Below are 15,678 nucleotides of genomic sequence, written 5' to 3'. Positions count from 1 at the left end.
TGTCTGTGCACTGTCTTCTCCTGAAGGGACCAGAAGAGGGCGTCAGATCCCAGGGAACTGGAGTTAACCGATGATTGTGAGCTGCCATGTGGGTGTTGGAAACTGAGCCCAGGTCTTCTGGAAGAACAGCCAGTGCTCCTAACCACTGGGCCTCCTCTGTTGACCATAATGGTTAATTTTAATAAGGTCTCTCTTCTCCTTTAAATTTACTCTTGATTATAGTGAAATGGTTGGAATATGAAGTCACTGCATGTAAAACAAAAGAGTAACAAACACAGTATAACTCAGGTTCTAAAAAACTGCATTTTAAAGTACAAAGTATTCCTTGCGGTGTTTTGACATGCATATGCCATTATATGTTAGTTCATCCCCACTCCATCTTCCTGATGCATCCTGACTGGTCCCTTCCTTTCCCCAAACTTTGCCCTTCTTCTGAGTTTACATCACATTGTCTTTTTAAAGGGGGAGAAAACAAAAGGATTTAGTACATCATTTTATGCAGTGCCTTTAGAAGGTTTTCAAGAGTTGTCTAAATGTGAGAGACCAAGAAACAGAAATTTCAATCTGGAGCCAGAAACCTGGAACGATCCCAGAGAGCTACTGATTCCCAGTCCACGTCAGAAACCTGCAAGTGCTTGCTCTTCTCTTTTTCTTTCTTTCTTTCCTTCTTTCTTTCTTTCTTTCTTTCTTTCTTTCTTTCTTTCTTTCTTTCTTTCTTTCTTTCTTTCTTTCTTTATTCCTTCCTTCCTTCCTTCCTTCATCCTTCCTTTCTTCCTTTTTTTTTTCAAGACAGGGTTTCTCTGTGTAATTACCCTAGATGTCCTGGAACTAGCTCTTGTAGATCACGCTGGCCTTGAACTCACAGAGATCCACCTGCCTCTGCCTCTCTTCCGCCTGGCTGGAAGTGCTATTTCTAACACCAGCAGAAGAATCAGCAGCATCAGAGGGAAGGGCAAGCCATTATAGGGTCAATAATCATTCTTCTTTTTTTTTTTTTTAATTTATCTTGATTTTATGTGAATTGGTGTGACGGTATCACCTGGAACTGGATTTTCAGACAGTTGTGAGCTGCCATGTGGGTGCTGGGAATTGAACCTGGGTCCTCTGGAAGAGCAGTCAGTGCTCTTAACCACTGAGCCATTTCTCCAGCCCCAATAATCATTCTTCTTTTGCGTTTTGTTATCTGGGCTGCTACCAGAAGGTGCTGCCTACATTTTGGGTAGGTCTTCTCATATCGATGAAGGCAATGAAAACAATTCTTCAAGTGAGGCTCTCTGATCAGGTGGCTCTAAATTACAGCAAGCTGACGTTTAAGCCAGCCACCACACACAGGTATTCCATTGGTCTCCCTGTTCTCATCCCTCCTCCCTCCCGTTAAGCTCTCTTCCTCTCCTCAGTATCCTGCCCCCCCCATTTTACATTTATGACCGACACCACACACAGACAAACACACACACTACATTTTTAAGAGAGAAGGATTTGGGCAAGCAGTTTGTTGAAATCCTTAAACATATATGTCTACACCCCACAGGCATCCTCTGACCTTTCCAGGTCTACCTGCTGCTTTGGAGGCAGTGGTAGACCCTTACCTAACGACAGTGAATCAGTAGCCTAGAAGATAACGTGGCAAAAAATGTTCTACCCAAATATGTGGTGATTAACCGTGCTAAAAAGATTTTTCTTTTAAGCATCTGAACTGGAGAAATAGGAAAAAAAGAATTGTGAGCGAAGAAACATTCGGTAGTCAGCCTTCATGAGTAAGCAGAAACTGTGAATAAACAGGAGCTCTGAGCAAACAAAGCCAGGAGGCAGCAGAAAGATACACAGAGCGATGACAGACGTGACAGAGGATAACCAGACCAGATCAGGCTCGCAGGAGAGAGCCAGGGCCCGAGCCTGGCTGAAGGCCAACCCTGGAGCCAGAGGTGCTCTCAGTTCATTTGTTACAAGAGAGCCACGAAAGACAGGGTGATATGACAGGTGTGCAGTGCACAGACCATGGAGAGCCTGGCTAGAATCCGTGCCACGGAAGCCAAAACCACATAAGAGCCAGTGTTATGAAGGTGCAGGAAAGCCAGAGCAGGCAGAGGAAGCCTGTCTGCTGAGAGAAGCAGCCCAGGACGGCAGACACTCAGAAGCACGGGAGGAAGGCAGAGGACGGAGCCCTGTGAAAGGTGGAACTGCTTTTGTTTCACGCCAGGCCTATTTGTGGTGGCCTGGCTGTGACCCTGGCATTTAAGTACCTTCTAAAGGTTACTTCGGGTACATATTTAAATGACACCGCCTGATTCTCCCCTGGGGCAGGAGCTCTGGTGCAGCCTGGAATTCACTGTGTAAACCAGACTGGCCTTGAACTCACAGAGGTCCAACTACCCCTGCCTTCTGAGTACACGGAAAGATACAGATATCTGTGCTCAGCAACAGTTTCCTTTTCTACCTTGTGCTCCAAGGAGAAAGGTGATGTATTTGGCAGGAAATTTCTTGTTGTCTACTCATGTCTCAGGTTGGGGTACGGCAGACAAAGTGCAGAGTGTGCACTCAGCAGTTGGCCTACAGAGCTACCCGGCAGCACAGAAGCATGGTGTATGCTTTTCCATCTGATCTGAAGTATGTGGGAGTACCATAACCCAGGCTCAGCAAGGTTTCCTGCAACCCATCCTCATCATGCATACATTCTATAATTGCAAATCTGTGCACTTGATGACATTTGTCAGCTCAGGCCAATCCTTCTGTGGCTCTTCACAGACACGTGCAAAGAGTTAAGACAAACACAAAAAGTTGTTCAGTGTGCATTTTCCCAGCTGAACTAAAGCAAAGCAATCGCTTACTTTCTGCTCTTCCAAGTAAACGGGATTCTTTTTGCGTCCTACTTACTGCTGGTTCTCCCATTTTTTTGTTGTTGTTGTTGTTGCTGGTAGTTTCACTTTTTAAAATGGTCCTAACTGTGATGCTAACGTGTCATGTAGTGTTCTTAAGCCTAAGAAGGCTGTCCATGCCTTACAGAGAAAATAATACGTCAGCATCATTCAGTTATGTTTTATATGCATTGGGTCTCAAGTTCATTGCTGAGTCAAACACACACACACACTCTCTCTCCCTCCCCCTCCCTTCTTCCAGAAGACAAGATCTTGCTTTGTAGCCCAGGTTGGCCTTATTGCTATATAACCTGGGTTGGCCTTAAGTTTGTGATCCTCCTATTTTAACTCTGTTGAGATTACTGGTGAAAACCCCTGTACTGAGTGACAATGGATATTAACTATCTTTAAATGAATGGAGTGAGAGTGGGTATTGATTCTGATAAATATGGCAGCTTGCAGGCACCAAAATTTTTGCTTGCCCAGGACCAAGATCCTTTGTAAACATTCATTCTGAGGTCACAAACACTTCACAGGGCACAACTAGTGTGAAAAACAAATCAGCTGGGACATGTCCGGGCTCAGTCTGGGGAAGGATGGGATGCCCAGTTCCAAAGTCAGGCTTCCCTGAGTCTGGCGCTTTGTGCTCGCTTGTTCTACCACGCTTCCTTTCAGAAGAGTTCAGCCTCAGGCTTTTCTTCCTTTAGGCAATGATGCCTTCCTAAGAATTATGGCCCCCATCAAGAAGTGAACAGTTATAAAACAACGGTGAAAATGAAAATTGTCTACATAAACGCGATGACAGAAATGTGTAGTAACCTGGTCTTCAGCCTTTTCTTACACTGACAGAAACTGCCCATTTAGCTTAGCTCCTTTTCCTGTGGAGCACACATGGAGTTTTATAATTTTCAGCATAAGACTCCAGATACCATGTTGATGAGAATTGGCCATCCAAGGTGAAACATTTACTCTTCTTTGCATGATGATCTTGTAAGATAAGCATATACTGGATGTGGGAGTCCCCTTTGCATGCTGTGATTACCATTAATGAATAAAACAACTGCTTTGAACCTATAGCAGGGCAGGACTTAGGTAGGCGGGGAAGATGGAACTGAATGCTGGAAGGAAGAAGGCGGAGTCAGAGAGACACCATGGAGCTGCCAAAGTCAGACATGCCGAATCTTTGCCAGTAAGCCACAGCCCCTCCTTCTTACAGAAGTTGTACAGCAAAGTTACCCATCTTTTTCAAAGCCTGAACCTCAGAGCATCTCAACTGATTATGGCTTGGAAGGGCCTCATGGAGCCCCCTGCATAAGACTTGGCTCTTGTAAGAATGTGATCTTCCTTGTTGAGCTCTGAATCACCAGTCAAGCATATAGCTGATGTTCAACACATCTGTTAAATGAATGAATGACTAGATGGATGCCTTGACACTCTTCTGGGACAACAAAGGAGGATGCTGGTTCACGGTGTCAGAGGCGACAACCTACAGCCACCTGGTTCCCATGATGAGACTGAGTATCACAGTGGAGACTTTGGTGGAATAGAGCTGTTTACCTCACAGCGGTTGGGTGGCAGAGAGGACAAAGGAAGAGGCTAGGGACAGCAGACATCCCAAACACATGACCCCAGGGGCCTACTTTGTCTAACTACTACCCACCTTTGAAAGTTTCTACCATTTCCCAGCAAGGCCATTAAATTATGAATCTGCCCATGGACTGATTGATTGATTAAGTCGGAGTCCACATGCTCCATTCACCTCTCAATGATTGACTACACACCAGCTGGAGACCAAGTCTTCCAACACGTGAGACCTTGGTGAGGGGGGCACTTCCTAGCTAAACCACAATATCACCTTTCTTCCCCAGGGAGAAAACACTCTGGTCGGCTCAGAACAGAATGGGAATTTGGGGCACAGATTAGAACCAACATTGCTAAGGGAAGAACTCTTTAGAGCAACAGCCAAGGGACAGAACAAAACTGAGTTGGACAACTGTTCCATCAGCCGTCTCTGCTTCCTTTGTATTTTCCCCTGTGGCTCACCTCTGTGAGTTTCTGTGTGATTATTTCAGGTCTAAGCTAGCTGGGAGGCCAGGAACCAACAAGCAGCTTCCTCCAACTCCTCTCCTTCTAGAAAGTCGGACCTGAGTATCCCCTGCGAGAGTTAGGGTGGAGGAACAATAAAGAGGAGGCAGGAGTCACAAGGCTTGGACTGTGATACCATCTTGACTCTGAGCCAATAACTGAGCTGCAGTTTCCCTACTTGCTAGGCACACAGGGCTGTGCATGGCATCTAGGGCTCTGGATTCTTATTCCTTCCTCTCCCTAGCATACTCCCTCAATGACATCTTATCTTTCTCTCCACTTTGTTAGCTGCTGAGTGAGGTTGGTAGCTTAACAGAATAACTTTCAGTGTACTTTCCTTTATTTTCTGCTGGAACTTTCTGATAGAAGTAAGCATGCCTAGTGGCTTCTTCTGTAAGCCTTTTTAATCTTTTCAACACAAGCTGTGCTCCATGACCACAAGGTAAGTATGCCCCAAAATACATCTACTACTGTTCCCCCTTAAATTAGGAACTGAAACTGAGCATGCTCAGGAATGGGCCAACACCTATAAAAAATACATATAGGTTCCCTGAATAAAATCCCCAATGCTGCTGCTGCTCAAAGAGATAACCGCTTTATAAATAACTCCCACTTTTTGCTTGTTGCAGGAAATAAATTCTTTTTATTGGTGGACATGTTTGTCTTGGGCCTTGCTCTTGCCAAGATGAAAACCCATCGTGTTACACTTTCTTCTATCATCTATGCCAAATGATGTTTGAGAGGAAATAAGAATGAAGGAGAGAATAGAACCCAGGAAGAAATGGGTGCATTTGACTGGGAGCCTAAGGCAGGGGTGTCACTCAGGGGGCAATCTTAGCAGGAAGTCAGGACTGGAAGAATGTTATTGATTTCTGAATTGTTCCTTTATTATCATAGGTGATTTTATGTCCAGATCTCAGCCCGATGTAAGGGGCACTTCTGGATCTGGGGGTCCCGAGTAGCTAGAAGTTGTATGGAGCTGAGGCAGTGGGTTGTGTGGTGTACAAAGGATATGGACTGAAATAAGACTGAGCTGGGTTACTACCTGCATTGGGGGGGATGAACCTTTCAATTCTTCTGGATTTTAGATTTTTATATATGGGATAAAAAGGTTTGCTTTATGAGATCATAGTGATTAAAAAAAGAAAGGCAGTCTATATTTTGTGTGTGTGTGTGTGTATGTGTATAAAGTGTGCTTATAAAACTCAGGGTGTTTTTGTTCACACTAGTAATACTCTCGTGTCTGGCATTTCCTTGTAGGCACTGATGACTTTTCTTTTTGGTTCCAAGAAAGTAAGCAAAACACACTGAGTTTCTAGAAATCTATGAGGAAGGTGGGCACTCATACATAAGATATAGTCCTATCTTCTACACTAGAAGCAATCCTAGTAGCATGTCAGGAAGGCCACAGTCTTCCCTGTCAGGGAGAGTAGGTGCTACTGTTAGTTTCCAAAACCACAGAGGACTGACTGGGAAAACCCAGAGAGGCTGACTTTGGGAAACCTTGTCCACATTGCCTACTGCCCTACCTCTGTCGGCCTGGAGAGTAAAGTGTGGTCCTCTCCAGTTAATCCGGGAAAGACAGAACAGAGCAGAAAGACTGGGATGGAGTCACCTTCAGCACTGATGTGTTTACCTTCACCTCCCAGCTTCCCGGACACAGAATCCCATAGCCTGAATCTGTGCACTGCTCCCACAAATACACACACTGCCTCGCATAGGAAAGCCAATGTCTAACCACCATCCATTGCGCTGGATCTCTAGCGTTGTCATAACAAATTATCGTAAACTTGAGGCTTAAACCACACATTTTAAAAAATCATTTTACTCTTCGGTAGGCCAGAAAATCAGAGCAGTTACACAGATTATAATCCAGTTGTTCCACAGGCCTGAAGACTTTCCTAGGGGCTCCCGAGAAAACAACCTTTTCCCTGCCCTTTCTGTTTTCTAGAGGCCACCTCCATTTCTGGGCCTTTAGTCCTCCTTCATCTTCAAAGTCAGTAGTGACAGGCTGGGTGCTGATATTGAGTCATCCCCGTCATCTGTTTTCATGATCGTATCGCTTTCTGGGTTATGGTTTGAATATGCCCTTCCAAAAACTATACTGAAACTTAAACTTCATTGTGGTGGTATTAAGAGACAAAGACCAGCCAGGTTTGGTGGCACAAGCCTTTAATCCCAGTACTAGGGAGGCAGAGACTGGCAGATTTCTAAGTTCAAGGCCAGTCTGGTCCACAGAGTGAGTTCCATGACAGCCAGAGCTACAGAGAGAAATTTTATCTTAAACAAAACAAAAAAGGGCCAGGGACTTTCTGGAAAATTATTAAGTACCTTATAAGAGGTCTGGAGGGAACTAGCTTATATTTTTTGGGACCTTCTGCATTCTTTTATGTGATGACACATCTGGCCCCTCCAAAGTATGAAGCAACAAGGTGCCATCTTGGAAGCAAGGATTGGAACCTCAGCAGATACCCATCCTACTGTGCCACCTTGACCCTGTGTCTCCCAGCCTCCAGACAAGTAAGGGATGTCTAAGCTTTATAAATGATCCAGGTATTTTATCATGGCAACATTAATGAACTAAGACATTCTGAATCTTCCATCTCTCTCTTCCACATTTAAGGATGCTATGATTATACCGAACGTGTTCACATAATCTAGGATAGTGCCCTTAATTTTAAAACAGCTGACTAGTTGCTTTAACTCCACTCACAAGCCTTTCCATAATTCTGTAAATCACCCTGGTATATAACACGATATATTCTTAGATTCTAGGGACTACGGTGTAGATGTCTTTGGGAGGAACCAATCTGCCTTCTGAAACCATTATCTGTATTCCTTGTTCTCTGGTTCTAGTTGTAAGACTGAAGCTGATAAATGCCTCCGATATCAGGCCTGTGCCATCCCTCTGTGGTGGCTTCTGTAAGTCCCAGATCTGGAGGAATGGTCTCTATTTGGCTTGACTTTTTAAATAAATGATATAGTGCATTCATTACACTGAACATGAAGGTACTTTGGATCCACTGCAGAACAGGTGAATAGAGAGAAGACATTGTTTTTTATTTTTTCAACAATACTTATATTCTTTATTGTGATAGACAGCTTTAATAAGTCCCATTTGTCTTTAAAGACCCTATGACCAAGAAAATTGATAGAGGAAGGAGTTTATCTAGGCTTTCAGTTTCATACGGATAAGAATCCATCATGGTATGAAGTGTGGTACCAGATGGTAGATACAGTGGCAGGAACAGCAAGCCTCTGCTTGTGAGGTCACACCTCCTAAACTTTCCCAAACAGCACCACCAACTGGGAACCAAGTATTCAAACATCTGGGCCCACGGTGGTGGGGGAGGTATATCTGAGCCCACCGGGGTAGGGGCGTCTGAGACCATGGGGAGGGTAGGGGAAGGCTTCTGAGCCTATGGGGGGGTAGGGGAAGACATCTGAGTCCACAGGGGTGGGTGGGTGGGAGAGGTTTCTGAGCCCATGGAGGGTGGGGGTGGGGAGAGGGGGAGAGGCTTCTGAGTCCACGGGGGTGGAGGAAGGCATCTGAGCCTGTGGGGGGGGGGGCTGGGGAGAGGCTTCTGAGCCCACGGAGGGTGGGGGTGGGGAGAGGGGGAGAGGCTTCTGAGCCCACGGGTGCGGGGGAGGCTTCTGAGCCCACGGGGGTGGGGGAGGCATTCTCATTTGAACCATCACGCTGTCCATCATCCCACAAATGATAGCACTGATAGTAACTTCACTGATAACATTTTTAGTAACTCAGTTAATGCTTGGGGACAGTCAACATGAACAATAGCAATCATTAGCTACTAGTTCCTAAAACTACCTGGAAGTGACCTTTACTTTCTGACTTGCACATAAAGGCGCGCGCGCACACACACACACACCCCTGAGCAGTGAGGGTGATAGGGAAAAGATACTAAACATTCCCTAAAGATGTATGAGGTGCCATTTTACACTAAGGGGCAAGAAGAGGGAACCTACAATGAGAACTTGCTCTGTGTCACCAATTTTATATTCCTAAACTCACCCAGTTCCCATGGCAATGCAAGAAAGCAGCTTATCTAAAACCATCTATTGAGAGGCTGAACCCAACATCTGACAATAAGTTTGTCCAAGGCAAAGCTTTTTTTCTTTCATCTGAGTACCTGACAAGGCAAGGAGAATGGACTGAAGCAGGATGTTCAGACCTGGCCAGCTGGTAAGTCTCAGGGACTCATGGAGACACCTGTAGGCACTTGGCACATCGCAGTAAAGGTTTTGGCAATAAGCAATCTGATTGGATTGAGCTAAGGCTCTCTTACCTTCAGGACCAGCAATTCTGTTACAAATGTTAAACCTTGGGAAACAAGGTAACATATTAGTGTAGATGGTGTATTAAAAAGTGGGATAAAGTTCTACTAAGTTAGCTTTTTTTTTGACTTAATACAAAAGATATTTATCAGCAATTGATCATTCCTTCCATCAGTTTTAAACATCAACTAATCCAATACATACTTATTGAATTTTTCTATAAACTAACAGTCTAAAATCTGTGAAGATATAAACACATATAAGATATGACTTGCAACAGCCTGAAAAATGTAATTTTAGCAAGAGAGATAACAGCAGTTCCTTTCAATAATAAAGTTTTTATTACTATATGTGCCAAATGTGATTGGCAGTGCATTCCCTTGTCACATACTTTATGACACCGAATTGTATACATAGACTTTTATTAATATTATCATTTAATGTAAAAGATAGTAGAATCTGACTTCAAGATGCAACAAATAAGAATTCAACTTTGTACCACTTCTGATTTCCACACTAGAGTTTCAGTTTTCAAAATCACACATCATATTTTTACAAAACCCTGAGCTATCTTCTCTCTGGATAATTTTTCCATATAAATATAAAAAATAGGTTATGTGGTATATTTTATTTGTCTAACTACAATTATGCATATCAAAAGAAAACCTCACCATGGGACTATTCTTATAAGCAATTATGTATAAAAGCAAAGAGACTGTATTCATTCATTTCCTTTGGTTAAAACCTACCATGTTAAAGCAGTGCTGTAATTGTGACCTTAGATTATTAGACCGGAATCTGACCATCAACCCCAGGATTTGGAGCATTTTGTCCTAGTTTTTCTCAATCAGTTCTTTCAAAGTCTCCCTTTACACTGGATGCTCACGAGGGGTTTTGGAAGGACAATGGTCTGTGGAACGAGAGACTGTGCAGCGCATCTCCTTCAGCGAGCGAGTAATGCAGGGATTACACGGAAGAAAGGAGGTCCTCCCAACAGTCCTCTGTATCAGAGGCAGAGTGTCATCAGGAAGGAAGTCAGCGTTCTGATGGAAACCAGGCTGATTGGACACTACACAGTGGAAGCCGGCACAGAAACAGAAACCCTTACCATGATGGTGATGCGGTATGAGAAGGCACACAGTGCTCTTGAGAATCATTGCTTCCAAAGATCCTATGGAGTTAGGCTATCTTCTCAGTATCTGCCTTACTGTGGGAAACGAAGTTCCACATTTGAATCTGTAACGGTGATAACGACTTTGAAAAATTTTAAATTGGCCACACGGTGGTGGCCTTTAATATAAAGGTATAGACATACCTTTAATCTCAGCACTCGGAAGGCAGAGGCAGGCAGCACTCTGTGAGTTCAAGGCCAGCCTGGTCTGCAAGAGCTAGTTCCAGGACAGGCCCCAAAGCTACAGAGAAACCCTGTCTTAAAAGAAAAAAGAAAAAGAAACAAAAATTTTAAGTCGGCATCTAATAGTTTGCAGTGCCAGAGTGAATCACTATGCCAACAAAGAGTAGAAAAAATTAAAGTCATATCTGTTTTTTCTGTTATTTTGTTTTATTTTTATTTTATTTTATTTTTATTTTATTTTATTTTATTTGCATTTGAAATGCTTTTTATTTGTTCAAAGAAGAATTACATTTTATAGTGTCTATCTACTTGGACTTCCAAAGACTCCAGAGTTTTAGTTTGTTTGAATCAAATGAGTCTTCATCTTTTTGAGACCATATCTTTTTAAATAAATAAATAAATAAATAAAAAACAAATAAATAATTTTTATGCACATGGGTGTTTTGCCTGCATGTCTGTCTGTGCACCATGTGTGTGCCTGGAGCTCATGGAGGCCAGAAGAGGGAGTCAGATCCTCTGAAACTGGAGTCTCCGATGACTGTGAACTGCCCTGTAGGTGCTGAGAATTGAACCTGGGTCTTCTGGAAGAGCATCCGGTGTTCTTAACCACTGAGTCATCTCTCTAGATTTTGATTTATGGCCCCGGCTGGCCTTGAACTCACAATCTCCCTCTTTCTTTCTTTCTTTCTTTCTTTTTCTTTTTCTTTTTTTTAAATTTTTCTTGAGCTCTACATTTTTCTCTGTTCCCCTCCCTGCCTCTCCACTTCCCTCCAACCCTCCCCCAAGGTCGCCATGCTCCCAATTTACTCAGGAAATCTTGTCTTTTTCTACTTCTCATGTAGATTAGATCTATGTAAGTCTCTCTTAGTGTCCGCATTGTTGTCTAAGTTCTCTGGGATTGTGGTTTGTAGGCTGGTTTTCTTTGCTTTATGTTTAAAAACCACCCATGAGTGCGTACATGTGACAATTTCTTTCTGTGTCTGGGTTACCTCACTCAAAATAATGTTTTCTAGCTCCATCCATTTTCCTGCAAAATTCAAGATGTTATTTTTTTTTTTCTGCTGGATTTCTTAGTCTAGCCTCAGATTCTTGAGTTCAAACTCAAGAATCCTGTCTCAAGAATCCTGCCTCAGCCTCTCCATAGCCAAGATGACTGATTGGAAGTGTCACCCCAGGCCCTGACTTGGGAGTTGCCTTGGTCCAGACTCCAACTCCCAGCCAGCCAAGTGCTGACCCCTCCCTGGGGAGGGTCAGGACCACTCTCACAGGGTATTTAGGCGGCTACCCAGAGAAGGAACACGTGGTCTGGTATTTGCATGCCCCCCCCCACTATGCTCTTCTGGCCACCAGGGAGAGCACTGTATTTATTAAACTTAGGCGTTTTTGATTTGGTCTAATCTGGTTTAATTGAAGTTATTTTGCATCAGCAGAGAGGCTCTCCTTAAGATTTTTCCTAACAGTTGGAGGTTTCCCACAGAAAAGGCCTGTTTTTTCCCCCTCACAGGCACAGGACCCGCGTGCTGGAAAATACCCTTCCCGGTGCATGCTCTCTGTCAGGCCAGATAGGCTTCAGGTGAGTTCCCCTTTTAAAGTGCACGGCTGGAAGGGTTCCTGGGGTGACCCATTCGCTTTTGGGCTTTCTGCTGAAGTGGCAGTCTGGGTAGGAAGCCTGACCCATGCAGCTTTCTTGTTGAGGTGAAGACTGCGTGGCCAGAAACGCTTGCCAGTTTTCACAATCCCTTTTCGGCTGAAGGGTTGTCCCAGTGGACGCTGTGATAGACTGAGCGACACAATTGGGCATAGACTTTTAAAATGGGTGTTTTGCACTTCCAAACCAATACCTAAAATGCCCTTGGGCAACATTTTTTTTTTAAATCCTTTTAAAATTGGGGCTAACATGAGGCAAACAGGGCTCCGTAACCTGCGGTTCCTAGATGCTCGCTTCTGCCCCCCTTCCTTGTCTCTCCTTCTCTCTTCTCCATATGAGTGCTCCTGCCTGTCGTGTCGTGTGTGTCCCCCCCCCCCCCCCCGTCCCCGTGTCCCGTGTCCCCACCCCCCACCGCTATTTGCTGTTTGTCTCACTCTGCAGTTTTAAAAAAATCTGTCTCCCCACGTCCTTCCACTCTCCTGGCATTTGCTAAACTAAACCAGGATTTTTTTTTTAAGTTGGTCAGCTGACACAGGTTTCTAAAATTGACCTATTTGTCTGTCTGTTAGAATAATATGGCCACAGTTTGTATATATGTATGAGTGTGTAAATGTGTTTCCACGATGTGCTTAATTTATATTTCCGTGTGCACAGTCCGCCATCTTTGGTAAGGGTACCCCTGTGTGCTAGTTTGCCGTATTTGATAAGGGTACCCACATGTGCTAGTCTGCCATCTTTGGTAAGGGTACCTACATATGCTAATATTCTTTGACTTATTAAAATATTCCTTTTAATCTTCTTGCATCTGCTAGCATTGATAATCTGTAACTAATTGGATAAAATACACTAAATTTAGCTTATATGCCCAGTTTAAAATAACAGGTGATGGTACCCTGACTCTCAGGTGCCTTTACAGATCTGAGGGTATGGCATTTAACAAAAAGAGCCTCTAACACAGACATGCCAGCTTTTGCAGCACCCATTAGCTCCTCCAAGAAGACTCATGGTTCCTTCTACCTCCAGCTTGCCTTTGGGTTTGGCAGAGCCACCCACACAGCAAAAAGTGGCCTTCCACTGCTTCATCTTCCTGGATGCTTCACCCCGGGAATCGATCTCTTCCTCCTGCCAAGACAGGTAGACTAAATCTTCCCCCAACAGGAAAAATCTTTGGGCCTCCTGTACTCTGTAGCTAATGGCAAACACTACTTCTAGGCTGGTGTTCTCTAAGGACTAGGGAGAGGATTTGGGATTGCCTGTGTAGCTAAAAAGCTGTCTCATTTTTTGCTCATTTATCCCTCCCAGATCTGGCTAATGACATTTGAAGGTACTGGTAGCTCATTACTTTATTTGTGAAGTTTCCTGCTAAAATACAGACAGGTTTGCCTCTTTAACAGGCTTCATAGTTCAAGATTAACAGGTTTCAGGTGTATTAAAAACTCACAGTCTCTAGAGCCTTTTGCTAACATCATCCAGTTTCAAGCATATTTAACAGGTCACTCTTGCTGCCTGGGCCAAGATCAACTCACAAAGTGCTCTCCAGACAACACCAAACACCTGCAGCAGCTCCTGGGACTTCATCATTGGTACCAACTCTCCTGGATCAAGGACACCTGACAACTAAAATCTGGTTTTATCTGCTATTGTGTCCCACCCCATGGCCAGTCCCATTTTATAGGGCCAATAATAACAATTTTTTCCTCCTAACCACCTGCCTTCTCATCTCCCTCAAAAAGCAGCTGCCTAAAGACTCCAGGATGGCAGCAAACTGGATGCTGCTCCAGCCACTCCTCTCACTGAGCATGAGCCCAACTCCCAGCTCTCCCCGCTCCCACTTTGCCCCATGCCTGCAGGAAGTAGCCAAACTGGAGCCAACACCACTAGATCCAAGGACTCTGGGATGTTTGATCAAAATTAAGACTCCAGATCCCAGACCTCTGACACCCCTATATCCAAGAAGTTTGGGATGATTGGAAGCGTCACCCCAGCCCCTGGCCTGGGAGTTGTCTTGGTCCAGATTCTAACTCCCAGCCTGCCAAGCGCTGACCCCTCCCCAGGGAGGGTCAGGACCACTCCCACAAGCTATTTAGGCTCACGGGGGGGGGGGGGGGGGCACGAGGCCTGTGGTTTTGCATGCGCTCTCCCTCTCTATTCCCCCATGCTCTCAGTCCCCCTGAGAGCACAGCATTTATTAAACAGGAGTGTTATTGATTTGGTCTAATCTGGTCTAATTGTAGTTATTTTGCGGTGGTGGTGAGGCCCTTAAGATTTTTCCTAACAGTGACAGGCACCCCTTTTCATTCCTGATGTGGCTGATCACTTTTGCTCCTGCAGCCCCAGTTCACCCTTCGGTTGGTGCTCAAAGGAGGACTCTTAAAACAACCATCATCGTGCTGGGGAGAAGGGAGTGGCCAAGAGCATTTGCTGTTCAAGCATGAGGATTTGAATTCATATCTACAGCACCCATGGGAAAAGCTGGCCATGGCCACATGTGGCTGTAACTCTAGTGCCAAGTGAGGACTGAGCTTAGTACTAAGACCTTGAAGGGGCTGGGACAAGAAGGGACAGCTTTCTGCCTTTGTTAGAACAGAAACAGGAAGACTAAGGTCCATCTGATTCAGTTCAGTAGCCAGAAAGAGGCCCAGATACTCAGCTGGGTGCGGCTCAGAAAGCAGCTTGCTCCTCATTCTTGTTACGGCTTTGCTACAAGAACCAGAAAAAAGTCAGTCAAGGAGGCATTTAGTTTGGGTCCAGGAGAAAGCCAGCCTGGCAGAAACTCTTTAGCTCCCTCGGTCAGGAAGCAGCAATCTACGTAAACAGGAAGTAGAAAAGGTTGGGGGAGAGGTTGGTGGTTAGTTGGTGAGAAAGAAGAGCTGACTGCAGATGGGTCTGAGTGGTTATATGCAAAAGAGCGAGCTCCGGGTCCAGGCTTTGCCTGTTAAACGTCCCCTAGTGTGTTCCGTGGAGGCTTTTCCTCACCCAGGTGAGGGCAGTGTGTGTTGTAAAAGGATACATCTTTGAACACTAAATCTGCCAAATGTCTGTGAGGAAGTTTAGTTTCATTTAATTATCTTGGCATTCTGTGAGCCTGGGGCTAGTAGAAAACTTGAAAGAAGAAACTGATCGGAGTAAGTTACCTTGCCCAACTCCATTTACATGATATTACTATATGGCACTTTTGGAAAGCTGTCTTTTTTGAAAACCCTTAAGCATGACCGACTAACAGTTGTGAGGCCAGTGAAGTAGTTCTGGGCAAAGACCCTTACCACCAAGCCTGATCACCTGGGTTTGATCCCTGGAGCCACGCACAGGAAGGAAGGAGAGAACTGATTACTAGTCACTGTCCTCAGAGAGAGCTGTGGCATGCATGTGCTCTGTCCCCAGCAAAATAACTAAATGTTAAAAAAAAAAACAACAAAAAACTAAAGACAATGTACCACACC

General features: G+C 44.5%; 1 long non-coding RNA gene across 1 annotated transcript; it reads left to right on the top strand.

Moving 5' to 3' along the window:
• Window positions 1–11,922: 11,922 nt before the first annotated feature.
• LOC148121496 (uncharacterized) lies at window positions 11,923–14,456 on the top strand. The gene is made up of 2 exons (XR_015738450.1): window positions 11,923–12,163; window positions 13,262–14,456. It is a non-coding gene; the product is annotated as an uncharacterized LOC148121496 (long non-coding RNA).
• Window positions 14,457–15,678: the final 1,222 nt, after the last annotated feature.

The sequence above is a fragment of the Myodes glareolus genome, chromosome 7, assembly GCF_982192425.1.
Source record: "Myodes glareolus chromosome 7, mMyoGla1.1, whole genome shotgun sequence".
In the NCBI taxonomy this organism is placed as follows: Eukaryota; Metazoa; Chordata; class Mammalia; order Rodentia; family Cricetidae; genus Myodes; species Myodes glareolus.
The sequence above is the reverse complement of the archived record's forward strand: the minus strand, read 5'-3'. Positions and strand labels throughout refer to the sequence as shown.